Below are 18,050 nucleotides of genomic sequence, written 5' to 3'. Positions count from 1 at the left end.
CGGCAATAATAGTCAGCCAATGTTTTTATGTGGAGCAAAAACTTCGCTTGAAACGAGCGAAAAGGTAAATCGAGACTGGACAAAAAAAAATTAAACATTTTCCAAAACTGTATCGAATCAGCTAATGTTTATTCGAAGTTGGATATTTTTTGATTGGTTATATTTCATTGGCAATGTTCATCGTTTGTTATTATAATTATATCAGAAATATATACCATTTTTTTCATAATGCAATAACATATCGGTATCGAACACAGCTCGGGTTATCTATACCTGTGTACTGAGGAAGAACATAGATTGAAACGGGACATCGGTGTAATATTATGAGTATGTTGAATTGGAGATGTTTCTTTCCATGAGTTGTTTACAAACATCAGTCCAACACAGCTGAAGATTAAGGATAAGATAAATGGAAGGAATCCCCGCATCAATACATAGCAATATCTTCAAGTAAATAAGGATTTGATCCGAAATGCAAAAAAATATTATAAAGCTTTTATTCTGTATCTTTTCCACATTATACGCTATGATTATACCGCAACAAAATCAAGATTTTTCAAGACTTCATTCCATGTTTTCGTTTCCTTTCATACTCCACTCCACACATGCGTTCATTCATTCGATGTGTTGTTGCATTGCTCATTATTGCAAAACATCCCGTACGGTGGTATTGATGCTTTCCCGAATAGAAGATAGCCGTAGTACGAGCTGCGATTGAGCGTACGTTTGTTTGTAGCTGTGAGAGCGCTATTTCCTCGTATAAAGAATCTTTTTATATCAGAATTGTAAACATCGACTAATTCAATTCATTCCGAAGCCTGTGCTATTCAAAGATGGCCGTATAATATTTGTGCTCTGTAAGTCGTAGTATTGAAAAGTGCAAGTTAAAAAGTGAAATTTGTGCTCCTCGGGAGCTTAAAGACTATAAAACATTGCGAGAGTTTGTTAATTAGTGCACATAAATACTGCAATAAATGTTAATAAATCGAATTTTGAAAATCAGATCTATTCATGTGTTTTGAATCATTGTTGTGAAATAATTCAACGTATTGTGATTTTATGTTGATAAAAGTTCAAAGTTTTGAGCGTATATTTACTGTAAGAACTATAAGCAGTCAGTTCTCGATTTTGTTTTATACATCTGACCTTGGGAGCTATATTTGAAAACAAAAACAAAGAATATCATATGTTTGATTCCACCAGTGAAGTGAATGATACAACCATAGGTTATATGCTTCATCACACATCGATTTTGTGTGCCTTGTATAATGCATCATAAGGTGAGTTGATTTTTTTTCCAATGGTTCGCTAATATTTAACACAAATTCCTGTTTCGAGAGGAATATATTTTCATCTACTAGCTAGCGAAACATGTGACATCTGTGTTCAAAATTGTAAACATTCGAACACAGTTGAAATTTGTTGTGCGAGTTGAGACTGAATATTTAATTCGGTTGTTTATGTAAATAAAATATTCTATCAATACTAGCTTTCCGAATATTTGCACTTGAATAGGGTTACATATGGATGGAATGTTTAGATTTTTTTTGCATCAATGTGAAATCAAAGAAGTGATATTGATTGAAGCTGGTGTTGAAGGAATGTGTTAAAGACATACGGTTGAATGATGTGGGAAGTATTGAAACCCATAGCCATTAGAATGCAAATGATTTTGTAGGTTAAAATAATTTTGGAAAATATAATGATGAATTAAAAAACAGAAGAGATAATAATCTTCTTAACTCTACAGTGCAGGACAACACATTTGTAACCAGTCCTACACAGTCACAAAAGTGTTTATACACAATTTTGGACTCGATAATATACAGTTTGAAAAAAATATTTTTTATATTTCAAATACGGCTTATTTCGGTTTGGGAGCTTTAGTTCGGTTGATAGAAACAATCAAGTTTGTTATGATTTTTCGGGATAAAATTAATAATAACACCTTCAAAAACACTTTCTTCAAAGCTTTCACTTCCTAAATGTTGTTTGAATCCACTAATTTAAATGGTTCACATCTACATACTGTACCAAATTTTCTCATCTTTCAAACGGAAGCAACAGAATCGTCTTACTTAATGTACTTTTAATGGAGAGCCAATTTGAGGTAAACATTGTTCGAAATAAAAAAAATCTATAACTCTGTCATTGTTGAAATTCGAGCATATGCGTAGAAGGATTTTTGTTTCATGAAATATGATGTTTGGAAAAATTGAATTGAATTTTTTCCTCGGTACTCGGGCATTCAAATTGTTTTCCACCAGCACATCGCAAATCGTTTTTTTTGTTCAATTTGATTTTCGTCGATGATACATTGATTCTAGATGTTTACTCAAAGCAAAAGTGCTCACAAAAATGGGGTTGCTTAAAAGTTGTTGATACTTCATTACAATATCTTGACATCACTCTCATTGAAAAACTATGGGGGTATCAGAACAGGAAAGTTAGAAATCATCAAACGATCTGGAAAACCTCTCGATGGATGAATGGATGAATATTTCCCCCGAATACATGAAAAAACTCGCAGATACCCCTCCGAAACGGGTCAAGGCAGTTGCAGTGAACCACGGTTTACCGAACTAATTATTGAATCCTGAAATTGATCAACACCTTCGGACCAGTGCTCGATAATGCATTTATATAAATATTTTGCATATTCTAATTGCATCACTTTTGATTCTTTGCTAAGTAAAGTTTTCTCTGACGATTTCCCTTGTTGGGTGTGAACCACTGCGTCCATTAGTTTGAACTATTGTGGTATTGTGGAAGTCTGACGATAGTGAGGTTTCTCGTTTCTGCTGCTGCTTGATTAAGGGGTGCAGTGTGCGTAGTGCATGATTTCACGGGATGGATTACACACAATAGAGAACCCGAGTGATTTCGTATGAGAAGAAAATTAACTAAATCAAGGTGTTTGGGGTGTGGTTCAAAAAAGATTAGGAGAAGAAGCAATAGTCTTATCAGATAGTGAAAGGGCACAAAAAATTGCTAAATAATGCTGCTGATGTACTGTTGTTCTCGATTTGAAACTTAAATTCCAGATCCACCTAGAACTTCAGAATAATGTTCCTACTGACACACGTGCCACGTGCCTTTATATTCGATGATTCTGTTTCTCAGAGACAGCTCTTCTCCGCCGCGATTAGAATTCGATAGAAAGCACTTCTGATAAAAATAGAATATCCAATACCGATCCAATTAGTTTTACAGGTTTCCCTTCTGAAGTTATTCACTCTGACTTTTAGTTAAATGACCAAATAAAATCTAAATATTTAGATAATTTTATTAGACCATCCACGAAGTGTACAGCCTACAAGCGTGTTCGGTCACCAGTAAGCGATCGTGAGTTCAAAATTCAGGGCTGACAGTTCTCGATAGTTCCAAGAATCACCGTTTGACCATTTTAATTGTGTTCTTGGTGTACATTTATGGGGTGAAAATATTTTTTCTCGTATTAAGCTCCATAATATTAACCAAGAAGTTTGAAATAAAACCATACCTATTGAGTTTTCCGCACTTTGTCCGCTGATGTACATGTTCGAAGAATGGTTGAGTTTTGTGACGTTTTTCATTATTTTTCAATATCAGTTTTAAATGTTTCGTCCAATAATGTACGTTTAGAAGTTGAATTTCATCCTGAAATTTTAGTACATATGAAGTAGAAGAATTTCGCATTTAGTATTTCCAACGAAATACGTAGATCAAAATGTTTCCGGAATCACAACCGTGTAGCGCTCTCATTCATCGGTTTTTATTTTTTATTTTTTTGTAGGTTGGCACATCTGTTATTGACATTCTATAAAATTTGTAGTGTGATAGTTTTACATTTCTAACAGTTACGCTGTATTGAGTACATCTGCTATTGTGCGTGCCTCGATTTTGTACAATTTGCAAAATTTGCAAAATCAATCGTTATTCGTGAACTTTTGGCTAAAAACGAAAGTAATACCATTCAGCAACTACCGATTTCACCTGATTTTGGCTCCCTGCGACTTTATCCTATTCGAACGACTCAAGAAACCACGTTTCAGCACCCGAGATAATGGAAGATAATCGAATATAATAAATATTTCGAGGATTGGATCAAGCGCTGGGATAAGAGCGTTGCATTCGATGGGGAGTACTTTGAAGGAGACAATATTGATATTGATGTATAATCTTGTATTTTCCATTTCTTGAATAAATCTTTTTGATCAAGGTGGCATATCAGTGGAAATGAGTTCATGTGATTGAGAAACCCTTGATGGTCCCAATGGGTATTCATTCATTCTTTGGTTGAATCTTCTCTTTGTTATAGTGTTCTGATTTTTTTTGTACTGACAGAAACAAAGTCTTCTCGTTTTTTTTTACACCATAATATCATAAAAATTAAAAAATAAACAATAATAACCCTTAAGGGAATATCTTTAGGGTGTAAATGTAACTTTAAGCTTAACTTTATTTGATTGGTTTTCGTTTAATTCTCAACACCTGATCAGGCGAACCACTCCTACTCTATGATGTTTACTTAGTTTTCAGAATATTCACCCGATTTGATTCAGATGCCGATAGGCTTCAAACAAATCAATCTTGCTTTCATCAGTCCACCAAATTTATCACCAGAATTCAACGGGTTTTTGAATACACCTTCGCGAATGTCAATATTTTTATCCAGTAACTTCCACTGAATGCTATGTACTTTTCGTTGATATATATTGATGAAACTTTACCAAATGCAAATAATGAGACCGACATTTTTTTCAAGGAAAGGAAAATCGGTACCTTTTTCAATGATAACATAAGGTTTTTATTATTCAAGACGGTGAGAAAACGTTACTACGGTTGGCAGCAGCCACCAGATTTATAGATAAAAATGACAGATTGACAGCTGACAGCTGACAGCTGTCAACGTGCAATCTAAGAGTCGATTACAAAGTCGTTAAATTTGTTCTTGAGAAATTCACGACAAAACATATCCATTAATAATTTCCACTCAAAAGAAGATTTTTAATTTTTCGTTGCTCCTTAGATAACATCGGAAGTAATAAACAAGGGATCTGTTTCTTTTAATGATTGTCCTCTGGAAACGCCGACCATTTATTTAATAATATTTCAAGTAAAACTATTTGTAAATAACCACACGATGCTCTCAACGCGATGAAAGAGAATTCAAATTAAAATCATCGGAGTATAAATGTACACATTGGACTGTTTTTTTTAACTTGATGTTTTTCGAATTAAAAAAAAAGCAAGCAGTCATGTAAAAGTATGAACACACAAGGCAACAGAACGCATGCGTATGTTTTGATTTTGCACTAGAAGAAAACAAAATGAAAGGGGGACCGGAGGGCATCGCTGCAAGCTGTAGATGATGTCACTGGTGCTCTCCTGCATCATTTAATGGCTTCCGATCTGGTCCTTGCTTATGATGCAATGTGTTGTAATATTCCAAAATGTCTTGGTAATAGTGAACGCAAATTTTGCTGCAACACAACACTCGATTACATCTGAATTTAGGAAGAATGTTTGGGTAACATTGCAGTTTGAGAGCAATACTGCTCATTATTGATCTGATTATTGCGGAAAAAACTACATTGTACAAAATCTGATTGTTATTCAAATTGTTATGGCACGGTTTGATATAAGGTAAACTCGTCTTGAAATAATCATTAGAACATCTAGACACATTTTACGACATCCACGCAGCCTCACACGTGTCTGAGTGCAATTCAGGGGACCAGTTTCGTTACCACTGAATCGCAAGACCCCACTAGCAATAATGTGTACCCATTTGCTCCACGGGAGAACAATTGAAACCGCGAGGGGAAGTTTCAAAACTGGGTTGCGAGGACAAACTTGTCTAGATTCGCTCCTTGGGGTGAAGAAGTGAATGTAATGGAATCTCGACCCCTGTTTTCCGTTTCGAAGGGAAATCTCGCTTTTCTTCCCTTATTGTGAAGAGGTGAACTTCTCGTGGGCTTTTCCTTATCCTTAAACTGGAATATACAGGGTGAAGGTATTTTATTCGTAAGCAAAAGGGTGAGACTTGCTTGTGTTTAAATTTGAACGAATGCGCACATAGAGGGCATTGAACCCAATATGTACCGTGAAATGGTTCTAGCTTGTACCTTCCCACATGTTTTGATGTGAGGTATAGATGACACTATAAAGACATGGATGCATTTGAATTTGTTATATAAATCATAAAAAACGGAGACAATTTTTATGATCATAGTTAGCACTATCGTAATATAGAGAATTAAACAGGCTTATATCGTGTCGCAATAACATTCTCAGAAAAAAGGTACAATACCGGGGATCCATTTATCTATCGGTACTTTCCATCGTCGCTTTATTCGAACTGCGGATCGCGTATCAAGAGTGTTTTCTTTACAAATGCGATTTCGCAATTGATATTTGAAGCGTGTTCTTTTAGTTCACCTCAGGTATTTCTGCTTTGGTATTATTGCTATCGTCAACGATTCCACAACGTTTGTGCTATTTCTTTATTACCTCCATCATGACAAATGCCTAATATCTGATTCCACAGAGAATGTTTTCGATTGAACACATCATAATTATTATGAACTTTCTTCCACATAAAAATGACTTATAATTTCACCTTTCAACGGAGCGCCTATTTCCTAAGAATGCCAACAGCGAGGCGTTTTTCGATACTATCAACGTAAACAAATAATATGTCCTCCCGAGCATTTGACCGATAATGGCAGAATCGGGATGAATTGAGCGCGGGGGGTGCGTGGGTGGGTATTGATTCGTTCAAGGATACTGTGGCACGTGCCGGCCTACTATAACGGCCAAATCGCAGGAAAGGACGAGGGCGGTGTTGGTTTTCATCTTCTTTCCAACATGCGTAGGCTGGTCACAACGCGTACCCTTTAAATTCTCCATTTTTTCTCGCAATAGTTGAATGGAACCTTCATCTGTCTATGAAATTGACAAAGTTATTCTCGTTTCTTGTCAAATTTATCCAAGACTTATACAAATAGTGACATATCTGTTTAGTTTTTTTTTCTTCAGAGGAATTCAGATGAAAATAAATGTTTTCATCGGAATTATGTCCCGGAATGTATGTGTAACTGTAAGCATCAAGCTTTTCTGCATAGTTTGATAACGCGATCATCTATTAAGAGAACAGATTGATTTTGCAAACAGCGTGTCAATTCACCCGAGCCAACATTGTGCGAATAATTCCAGAAGCTATCTGATACGCGTTTGGGATTTGGATTTCGTTTAAAGTCAAATATTTTGCATATTCTAATTGCATCACTTTTGATTCTTTGCTAAGTAAAGTTTTCTCTGACGATTTCCCTTGTTGGGTGTGAACCACTGCGTCCATTAGTTTGAACTATTGTGGTATTGTGGAAGTCTGACGATAGTGAGGTTTCTCGTTTCTGCTGCTGCTTGATTAAGGGGTGCAGTGTGCGTAGTGCATGATTTCACGGGATGGATTACACACAATAGAGAACCCGAGTGATTTCGTATGAGAAGAAAATTAACTAAATCAAGGTGTTTGGGGTGTGGTTCAAAAAAGATTAGGAGAAGAAGCAATAGTCTTATCAGATAGTGAAAGGGCACAAAAAATTGCTAAATAATGCTGCTGATGTACTGTTGTTCTCGATTTGAAACTTAAATTCCAGATCCACCTAGAACTTCAGAATAATGTTCCTACTGACACACGTGCCACGTGCCTTTATATTCGATGATTCTGTTTCTCAAAGACAGCTCTTCTCCGCCGCGATTAGAATTCGATAGAAAGCACTTCTGATAAAAATAGAATATCCAATACCGATCCAATTAGTTTTACAGGTTTCCCTTCTGAAGTTATTCACTCTGACTTTTAGTTAAATGACCAAATAAAATCTAAATATTTAGATAATTTTATTAGACCAACCACGAAGTGTACAGCCTACAAGCGTGTTCGGTCACCAGTAAGCGATCGTGAGTTCAAAATTCAGGGCTGACAGTTCTCGATAGTTCCAAGAATCACCGTTTGACCATTTTAATTGTGTTCTTGGTGTACATTTATGGGGTGAAAATAATTTTTCTCGTATTAAGCTCCATAATATTAACCAAGAAGTTTGAAATAAAACCATACCTATTGAGTTTTCCGCACTTTGTCCCGCTGATGTACATGTTCGAAGAATGGTTGAGTTTTGTGACGTTTTTCATTATTTTTCAATATCAGTTTTAAATGTTTCGTCCAATAATGTACTTTTAGAAGTTGAATTTCATCCTGAAATTTTAGTACATATGAAGTAGAAGAATTTCGCATTTAGTATTTCCAACGAAATACGTTGATCAAAATGTTTCCGGAATCACAACCGTGTAGCGCTCTCATTCATCGGTTTTTATTTTTCATTTTTTGTAGGTTGGCACATCTGTTATTGACATTCTATAAAATTTGTAGTGTGATAGTTTTACATTTCTAACAGTTACGCTGTATTGAGTACATCTGCTATTGTGCGTGCCTCGATTTTGTACAATTTGCAAAATTTGCAAAATCAATCGTTATTCGTGAACTTTTGGCTAAAAACGAAAGTAATACCATTCAGCAACTACCGATTTCACCTGATTTTGGCTCCCTGTGACTTTATCCTATTCGAACGACTCAAGAAACCACGTTTCAGCACCCGAGATAATGGAAGATAATCGAATATAATAAATATTTCGAGGATTGGATCAAGCGCTGGGATAAGAGCGTTGCATTCGATGGGGAGTACTTTGAAGGAGACAATATTGATATTGATGTATAATCTTGTATTTTCCATTTCTTGAATAAATCTTTTTGATCAAGGTGGCATATCAGTGGAAATGAGTTCATGTGATTGAGAAACCCTTGATGGTCCCAATGGGTATTCATTCATTCTTTGGTTGAATCTTCTCTTTGTTATAGTGTTCTGATTTTTTTTGTACTGACAGAAACAAAGTCTTCTCGTTTTTTTTTACACCATAATATCATAAAAATTAAAAAATAAACAATAATAACCCTTAAGGGAATATCTTTAGGGTGTAAATGTAACTTTAAGCTTAACTTTATTTGATTGGTTTTCGTTTAATTCTCAACACCTGATCAGGCGAACCACTCCTACTCTATGATGTTTACTTAGTTTTCAGAATATTCACCCGATTTGATTCAGATGCCGATAGGCTTCAAACAAATCAATCTTGCTTTCATCAGTCCACCAAATTTATCACCAGAATTCAACGGGTTTTTGAATACACCTTCGCGAATGTCAATATTTTTATCCAGTAACTTCCACTGAATGCTATGTACTTTTCATTGATATATATTGATGAAACTTTACCAAATGCAAATAATGAGACCGACATTTTTTTCAAGGAAAGGAAAATCGGTACCTTTTTCAATGATAACATAAGGTTTTTATTATTCAAGACGGTGAGAAAACGTTACTACGGTTGGCAGCAGCCACCAGATTTATAGATAAAAATGACAGATTCACAGCTGACAGCTGTCAACGTGCAATCTAAGAGTCGATTTCAAAGTCGTTAAATTTGTTCTTGAGAAATTCACGACAAAACATATCCATTAATAATTTCCACTCAAAAGAAGATTTTTAATTTTTCGTTGCTCCTTAGATAACATCGGAAGTAATAAACAAGGGATCTGTTTCTTTTAATGATTGTCCTCTGGAAACGCCGACCATTTATTTAATAATATTTCAAGTAAAACTATTTGTAAATAACCACACGATGCTCTCAACGCGATGAAAGAGAATTCAAATTAAAATCATCGGAGTATAAATGTACACATTGGACTGTTTTTTTTAACTTGATGTTTTTCGAATTAAAAAAAAAGCAAGCAGTCATGTAAAAGTATGAACACACAAGGCAACAGAACGCATGCGTATGTTTTGATTTTGCACTAGAAGAAAACAAAATGAAAGGGGGACCGGAGGGCATCGCTGCAAGCTGTAGATGATGTCACTGGTGCTCTCCTGCATCATTTAATGGCTTCCGATCTCTGGTCCTTGCTTATGATGCAATGTGTTGTAATATTCCAAAATGTCTTGGTAATAGTGAACGCAAATTTTGCTGCAACACAACACTCGATTACATCTGAATTTAGGAAGAATGTTTGGGTAACATTGCAGTTTGAGAGCAATACTGCTCATTATTGATCTGATTATTGCGGAAAAAAATACATTGTACAAAATCTGATTGTTATTCAAATTGTTATGGCACGGTTTGATATAAGGTAAACTCGTCTTGAAATAATCATTAGAACATCTAGACACATTTTACGACATCCACGCAGCCTCACACGTGTCTGAGTGCAATTCAGGGGACCAGTTTCGTTACCACTGAATCGCAAGACCCCACTAGCAATAATGTGTGCCATAAAACCCATTTGCTTCACGGGAAAACAATTGAAATCGCGAGGGGAAGTTTCAAAACTGGGTTGCGAGGACAAACTTGTCTAGATTCGCTCCTTGGGGTGAAGAAGTGAATGTAATGGAATCTCGACCCCTGTTTTCCGTTTCGAAGGGAAATCTCGCTTTTCTTCCCTTATTGTGAAGAGGTGAACTTCTCGTGGGCTTTTCCTTATCCTTAAACTGGAATATACAGGGTGAAGGTATTTTATTCGTAAGCAAAAGGGTGAGACTTGCTTGTGTTTAAATTTGAACGAATGCGCACATAGAGGGCATTGAACCCAATATGTACCGTGAAATGGTTCTAGCTTGTACCTTCCCTCATGTTTTGATGTGAGGTATAGATGACACTATAAAGACATGGATGCATTTGAATTTGTTATATAAATCATAAAAAACGGAGACAATTTTTATGATCATAGTTAGCACTATCGTAATATAGAGAATTAAACAGGCTTATATCGTGTCGCAATAACATTCTCAGAAAAAAGGTACAATACCGGGGATCCATTTATCTATCGGTACTTTCCATCGTCGCTTTATTCGAACTGCGGATCGCGTATCAAGAGTGTTTTCTTTACAAATGCGATTTCGCAATTGATATTTGAAGCGTGTTCTTTTAGTTCACCTCAGGTATTTCTGCTTTGGTATTATTGCTATCGTCAACGATTCCACAACGTTTGTGCTATTTCTTTATTACCTCCATCATGACAAATGCCTAATATCTGATTCCACAGAGAATGTTTTCGATTGAACACATCATAATTATTATGAACTTTCTTCCACACAAAGATGACTTATAATTTCACCTTTCAACGGAGCGCCTATTTCCTAAGAATGCCAACAGCGAGGCGTTTTTCGATACTATCAACGTAAACAAATAATATGTCCTCCCGAGCATTTGACCGATAATGGCAGAATCGTGATGAATTGAGCGCGGGGGGTGCGTGGGTGGGTATTGATTCGTTCAAGGATACTGTGGCACTTGCCGGCCTACTATAACGGCCAAATCGCAGGAAAGGACGAGGGCGGTGTTGGTTTTCATCTTCTTTCCAACATGCGTAGGCTGGTCACAACGCGTACCCTTTAAATTCTCCATTTTTTCTCGCAATAGTTGAATGGAACCTTCATCTGTCTATGAAATTGACAAAGTTATTCTCGTTTCTTGTCAAATTTATCCAAGATTTATACAAATAGTGACATATCTGTTTAGTTTTTTTTTTCTTCAGAGGAATTCAGATGAAAATAAATGTTTTCATCGGAATTATGTCCCGGAATGTATGTGTAACTGTAAGCATCAAGCTTTTCTGCATAGCTTGATAACGCGATCATCTATTAAGAGAACAGATTGATTTTGCAAACAGCGTGTCAATTCACCCGAGCCAACATTGTGCGAATAATTCCAGAAGCTATCTGATACGCGTTTGGGATTTGGATTTCGTTTAAAGTCAAACAATAACGAACAAAACGGAAACTCTCGCACTTTAGGAAAAATACAGCAATCCAAAGCAACATTTTATTCGAAGAATGTCTTAGTCAAAGACGATATTGTGATTGCGGATTTCTGGGAAAAGATAACAATATATTGAAGTAGTTATATGATGGACTAATCTGACTTCATACAATTTTGAACAGAAAAGGTTACAATATATTGGTATAGTGAAGTTAAAGATTAACAGATTTTGTAAAACTTGTATTTTTGAATTTATCACATAAAATAGTTTAAAACTGTGTTAATATTGGGTTGTTCGGGAAGTGCCTATTGGTCTACGTTATTCTGAACAAAATGTTGAGGTCGATGGAACAAATCCATCTGAATCTGACGCTTCCATAATGCTCCAGGTTTGTCAAGAATATGCCTTTCAGATTATTAAATCTGATTAATCTGGAACTTCTAGGGCAGGTTGATTTCAAATACTTCTTTTTCTTTTGGACGAATTCGGGATGTTTTTCTTCTTCTAATTGTGTGCTTCAGTGCTCCTAATAAGTTCACGGATTTGCCGTCATCTCGCGTTTATATACACATTTACTTGTCTTTTGTTTGATCCTTTCATATAGTTTTAGGCCACATTCTGTGGCCGATCATGAATTGTGTTTTTTTTACTAAAGCTATCGAATGAATGAATCGTCTGACTGTCTTGACGTATGTTTCGTCGTCCATCCACACTCAATCGAACTTCATCATCATCGTAGTGTATAGCTTCCGGGATCGTGTCTCGTTTTGTTTATCATCTCGGCTTGATGTCACCAATAAATACCTTTGATAAGTCGATAGTCGTCCCAAATATATATTTTCTTTAAAGCTATCGATCTTCGTGTGTGATTGTCCCTATATCCTTATACCCTCCTTTTTTTTCCTTTGCGAGTAATTAGTCCCTTTCTTATAAACAGTAGAATAAGTTGAAATGTAAATACACTATAGATATACGAATAGATTTAAGAATTGAGTGTGATCATCAACATTTTTATAATCTCTATCCCATTCTTGTCCTGAACAATAAAAAATGTCACCCTTCTAAACTCGAATCGACCGCGAGTAATCGGTTTTCTACCTTACTCACCATAGAATTAGGAAATTGTTTATATATAGTTATAAAAATATAGTTAAGAATTCGGGTCCTTAAAACTTATGTAGCTGAGCCTGTAAAAATAAACGAATTAATAAAAAAAGTCGATAGTCTGATTGTCGGTTGTAGCCGACTCTCCCAATTTGTTTGCGACTTCTCGGACGGAGAGGTTAGGGTTCCACTCGAAAGCGCTGTCCAGTCTTTTTGTTGTCGCTGTGGTTTCCGGAATCGACCTTCCCATTCAGACTTTCGATTTGCTTTTATTACGTTGGCTTCAGGTGGTTTGACTACTAGTTTGGATTTTCGCGATGTGCGTTCGAAATTTTGATGCGGTGCTCCTCTGTCAAAATCAAAATAGAAGCTTCATTCTGCACGCACGCAACTACGAGAATATTTGCGCACAATCCAATTTAGTTTGTAAATTGTGATTGTGCAAGTTTCAGTGATTTGAACTTCGACGAGGGCTTCGTCCTTACAGTCTCTCGGGTAATGAAGAGAATGTAAGTATGATTTTCGCGGCAAGTGGGGTCGCCTCTGTATGTTTCTCTCTCTTTGTCTCTTTCAGTCTCCTTCCTTCCTCTTTACCTCTTTGTCTCTCTTCTATCTCTTTCTCTCTCTTTGTCTTTCTTCTATTTCCCTTTCTCTCTTTCTATTTCTTTCTTTCTCTTTCTTTTTTCTATCATCCTCTCATATACTCTTTCCCATTTTCTAATATTCTCTCCCGCTCACATTCTCCCCTCATCGCATTCTCTCTCTCACACGTTCTCTGCTAGTCCCATCCTTCTCATCTGTCCTCTACGAATCGTAAAGCAGTTATGGAGTATTAATTTGGTTGATCGAAGCAGTATAGTTAATTATGAATTTTTGGGAAAGAATGAAAAAAAAATCCTTAAAAACCCAATCACTGGATGTTTTTTAAATAAGAAATTTAAATTCATTTTGCTAACTGCTTTATACGTTGAGCCCCGAATTGTTCTTGCTGCGCTTTTCATTCAGTCCGCAACATGAGCGTTTGCACAATATCAGTGTCGGTCCCAGTTCTCAAAGATTCTTATAGTATAAATAAAAAATAATCAGGAATTTGACTAGAAAGTAGTCAAATTTTGTAAAACATCCGAAAACGAAACATATATATTTTTATTTTCTTATTTTGTAACTATCTGTCTCAGTCAGTCAGCGCTTTCCGACCAAAATGCTCAATGTGTTAAGGGGGGACCCCTGTCTGGAAGGTCGAAAAAAAATGAATGTTCGTGTTTTTACGGATTTTAGGAATAAAGTGAAGTGTTCGGGTATTTAAGTTATTGTTGAAGGTGTATTTGAAGGTGTATTTTCCATTTTTTGAGTGCACGAATAATGATTATTACGCTGTTGACAGCTGGATGCGTAGATGCTGTCTGAAAATCGGTACCTTGCTGGTGGTATCGGTTCTGAAGCAACCGGGCGTCGCAGAATGAATTCCAATGCATATTTTGGAATTTTAGGACAATACCTAAAGCGTTACATAGGGGTTGGGGTTTTCTAAAATTCGGAGAAAAATTGTTATAAAATTCGGAGAATTTTTGTTAAAAATGTGTTGTTTTGTTTATCAAAAATCGCTCATAAAAAATCAAAAAAATTGATATAAAAAAACGGCTATAAAAACGCTTTAGATAATTCATTTTTACATGCTGATAAAAAAATCAGCTGAATCGGTCGAGTGGATCCTGAGATATCGTTTCCGTATGAGCCGTATGAGCCTTAACCCCTTCACGTATAACGTCGAACCACACTCGTAGCGATTAGACTGTGCCAGAACGTACAAAATCGATACACACACTCAGCAGAGTAGCGAAACGAATCACTGTGCTCGTGTTTGGGCCCTGTTGTTGGAAATTAAATCATACGGCAAGGGGTTAACAAAAATATACATTTTGGAAAAAAGAAAAAAAAACTGGTGTACGGTTTGGACGCGAATGATCGTTTCCGCTACGGAGCGAGGATTTTTAAGTTGACTGGTTGGCTCGAGAATTACAAATGGGCGGGACTTACGACCAATTTTTAGCCTTCTTTTCTTATTTCCTTGTTTTTATATCTGTATTATAGTGACTTTCAACTCATTTGGCTGGTTCGTCACTTTTACTTCCATTTTTGGAAGAATGTCGGGAGTGATAATTGAACTCGTGACCTTCAGCGTGGAGGCATGGATGTTACCATTACGCCAGATCGCCTCCATTTCTTATTTTCTTTCTAATCGTGCTTCATTGTATTTCGCTGCAGCTCTGATTGCCCCTTTTGGTCGGTACAATTCGAGGAGTACAAACTGGTTCAATAAAAAGCTTGAAACGTTCAGAAGCCGGAATCACTGTTTAATTTATATGGTCCAATATTTTTACTGTTTAGGCAACCCTGGGATTCTCGGACTACGACATCGCCAAAAAACACAAGTCTAACCATCCGGAGAATCCGTATGCGTGCAGGTTATCGTAATTTCCGTGCCTGCAAGCAACGAAACAGGACGCGGAAGCAAAATATCTGGTGGCCAAAAGACGCACTTAAAAGTTGTACAACAAAATATTGACGAAGTACGACGGATGCATGCTGATGGAAGATGAAACGTACGTGAAAATGGATTTAGAGAATTGTCTAGACCTGAAATTATATAAGGTTACTACCAGAGGAGATGTCCCCGGTAAATTTGAGTTCGTTTTTGCTGATAAATTTGTCAGGAGGTCACAAATAAGACAATGGGCTCGAAAATGTATCGGAAAGAGTGCCTGCAGAAACGTCTCCTTCCGTTTATTGAGGCTCACAACGGTCCGGTGAACTTTTGGTCAGCTTTGGCTAGTTGCCACTGCAGTCAAAAGGAGCTTTAGTGGTAATGCGAAAATGGGGTCGATTACATTGAAAAAGGTCTAAATCTAAATGCCAAGCGGAAATTGAAGAAGAGTGCTAAAGTGACTCGGGAAGCTGCAGACATAAAAAGATGTAATGAAATGGCTGTTGAGATTGATCAATAGAGAGTCCAAACTTTGATGCAAGGTATCTAAAGAAAAGTACGAAAATTAATCAAAACTGTAACGGAATAAATTTTTCAGGATTTTTGGCTGAAATGGACAATAAATTATCTGCATTTTGATATGGAAATATGTTTGTATCTTTAACCAATCTCGAGATACAACTGGTTTTGTGATTCCGGATTCTAAATGTTCCAAACCTTATCGCATCTCTCTTTTCACGCCTATTATCATTCGTGCACGTTCCTTTTGTTTCAAGTTCATTCGTTTAATTCTTCACACTGAAGTTATGATTCCAATCGCTATTTTCAATACGAATCGAAATTTTCATTCATTCTAGCAACTTATACTCAATTGAAAATTTCACCATTGCATTCGAAACGTACTCGTTGAAACTAATGAAAACGGTGCACAGTGGGGCCGTCCGGTGGAAATATGGTCATAATCTTTTCTGGTTCTATCTTACCTTTGGGTTTCTTAAGAGAAATTGTTCAGAATGTTGATTCCAATAATAGAACATTTTTATAAAAATTCTTAATTAGAATACGGCTTTTAGTTAGAATAAATTTTAGTAAAACTAACTTTTTGTACATACGAGACAGTTGAGTTCTGTCTTCAGCAAAATTGTTGAACTATCAATTTCATTAAACTTTGCTGAAGATTTTGCTTTACTAAGGTTTCTTCTGAGTTAGTTAGAATTTAAATGATGATTCCCGATACATATTTGACAGAATGTAGTCCATACGCTTTCTTAATTGAACGAAGAATACGACAGCAGAAATGATCGAAACAGAAGAATCGTTTCTGTATGCGTAAAGAATATACCGAATTTACTTCACACCGGTAGACTAAAATGAATCATTAGAAAATGGCCTTAAGGGAAAGGAACAATTAAAAAAAATAATTTCTTAGCACCTAAGTTCAAGTCCTGACAGCAACTGATGGAACAAACAGAAAATTCGTGACACGAGATCATTCTCAACATCTTAAAACTAGCATTGTTATTGTTGCAATCAAAACTAAAGAAAAAAAATAGAACCTGTACGTTTTCCGTCGTTCATGGTAAATATCGGAATTTAAATGCGGGGAAAAATTGTGCAACGTGCTTGTTATGTGTAAACAACAACCAAACTGGACGTTAATTCCTGTGATAAACTCGTTTCACATTCAGTTCAGTGAGTAATACAGTGTAAACAGTTCCAATAGAGACTTGGAAGTGTGATCACTTTCTACAAACGGCAACAACAACCACAACAACTGATTAGAGATAGAAACGAGCCTCCAGGCCACATGTAGAAGATTGATAGGTTTTATCTCTTTATAATCATCCTTAACTAGCGAGAGGGGTGTGTGTGTGTGTGGGGAACAAGGAGGATGGGGGCACGTATGGAACCAACTACTTCTATGCGAGAACTCGTGGAATGGGAAATAAAATATTTCAGCTGGTTCAGAAAAACAACTTCGAGTGTTGGAATGCCACGCGCCGCATTGCAGTGACGTCAGGCTTAGATGTGGGAAAAACAAATTATAATAATACGACATATTTCACCGAGTAAACAATCACACGTAGGAGGAATGATTGGGTACTCATAGTGTATCGAACCAGTTTATGTGGGTGGCTCGTGGTTACTTGTACGTATACGGTCGCTAGACAACCGTATCAAGGCGGGTTTGGGATTTTAGAATACGATTGAAATGGAATGTAATTTTCGTGTAGCTTTCTACATTGTAAGCTGAGGTAGAAGTCCACACAGACAAATTGAGAGCACGACGGACGAGCCTGCTTCCGTCTGTTTCCCTAATCGTTTTGTTTACACAAATCATCCTTTACACCTCCATATTCCAAATTTGTTGTTCGCGAACTGAGTTCATCATGTGTGTTGTGTTTATACATCCACTGGTAAACATCAGTCGCGCCTGGTGGAAGAGTATGTGAATGAATTAAGTATTCGACACTATCACTTCACTACCACCGCCAGTTCAACTTTTCGCGATTTCTGTTTTGAAGCTGACCGCGAAGATTTGCGATCGACTATAGTTAGTCACATCGGGACACTGATAAATAAAAGTCGCGTTTTAGAGCAAACAGGTTT

At 36.5% G+C, this 18,050-nt stretch overlaps 1 protein-coding gene across 2 annotated transcripts in view; it reads left to right on the top strand.

Moving 5' to 3' along the window:
* The first annotated feature begins 874 nt into the window (after positions 1–874).
* LOC129776189 (protein CREBRF homolog) overlaps positions 875–18,050 on the top strand; it is a 39,780-nt gene continuing 22,604 nt past the window's right edge. The window contains exon 1 of one of the 2 annotated variants that reach the window (XM_055781677.1): positions 875–1,280. The gene's annotated coding sequence lies outside the window, so the exon portion shown is untranslated. Of the gene's footprint in view, positions 1,281–17,912; positions 18,047–18,050 lie in introns of those variants that run through there. The other variant, XM_055781681.1, reaches the window with a different exon arrangement.

The sequence above is a fragment of the Toxorhynchites rutilus genome, chromosome 3, assembly GCF_029784135.1.
Source record: "Toxorhynchites rutilus septentrionalis strain SRP chromosome 3, ASM2978413v1, whole genome shotgun sequence".
Lineage (NCBI taxonomy): Eukaryota > Metazoa > Arthropoda > Insecta > Diptera > Culicidae > Toxorhynchites > Toxorhynchites rutilus.
This window is presented reverse-complemented; position numbering and strand designations above follow the sequence as displayed.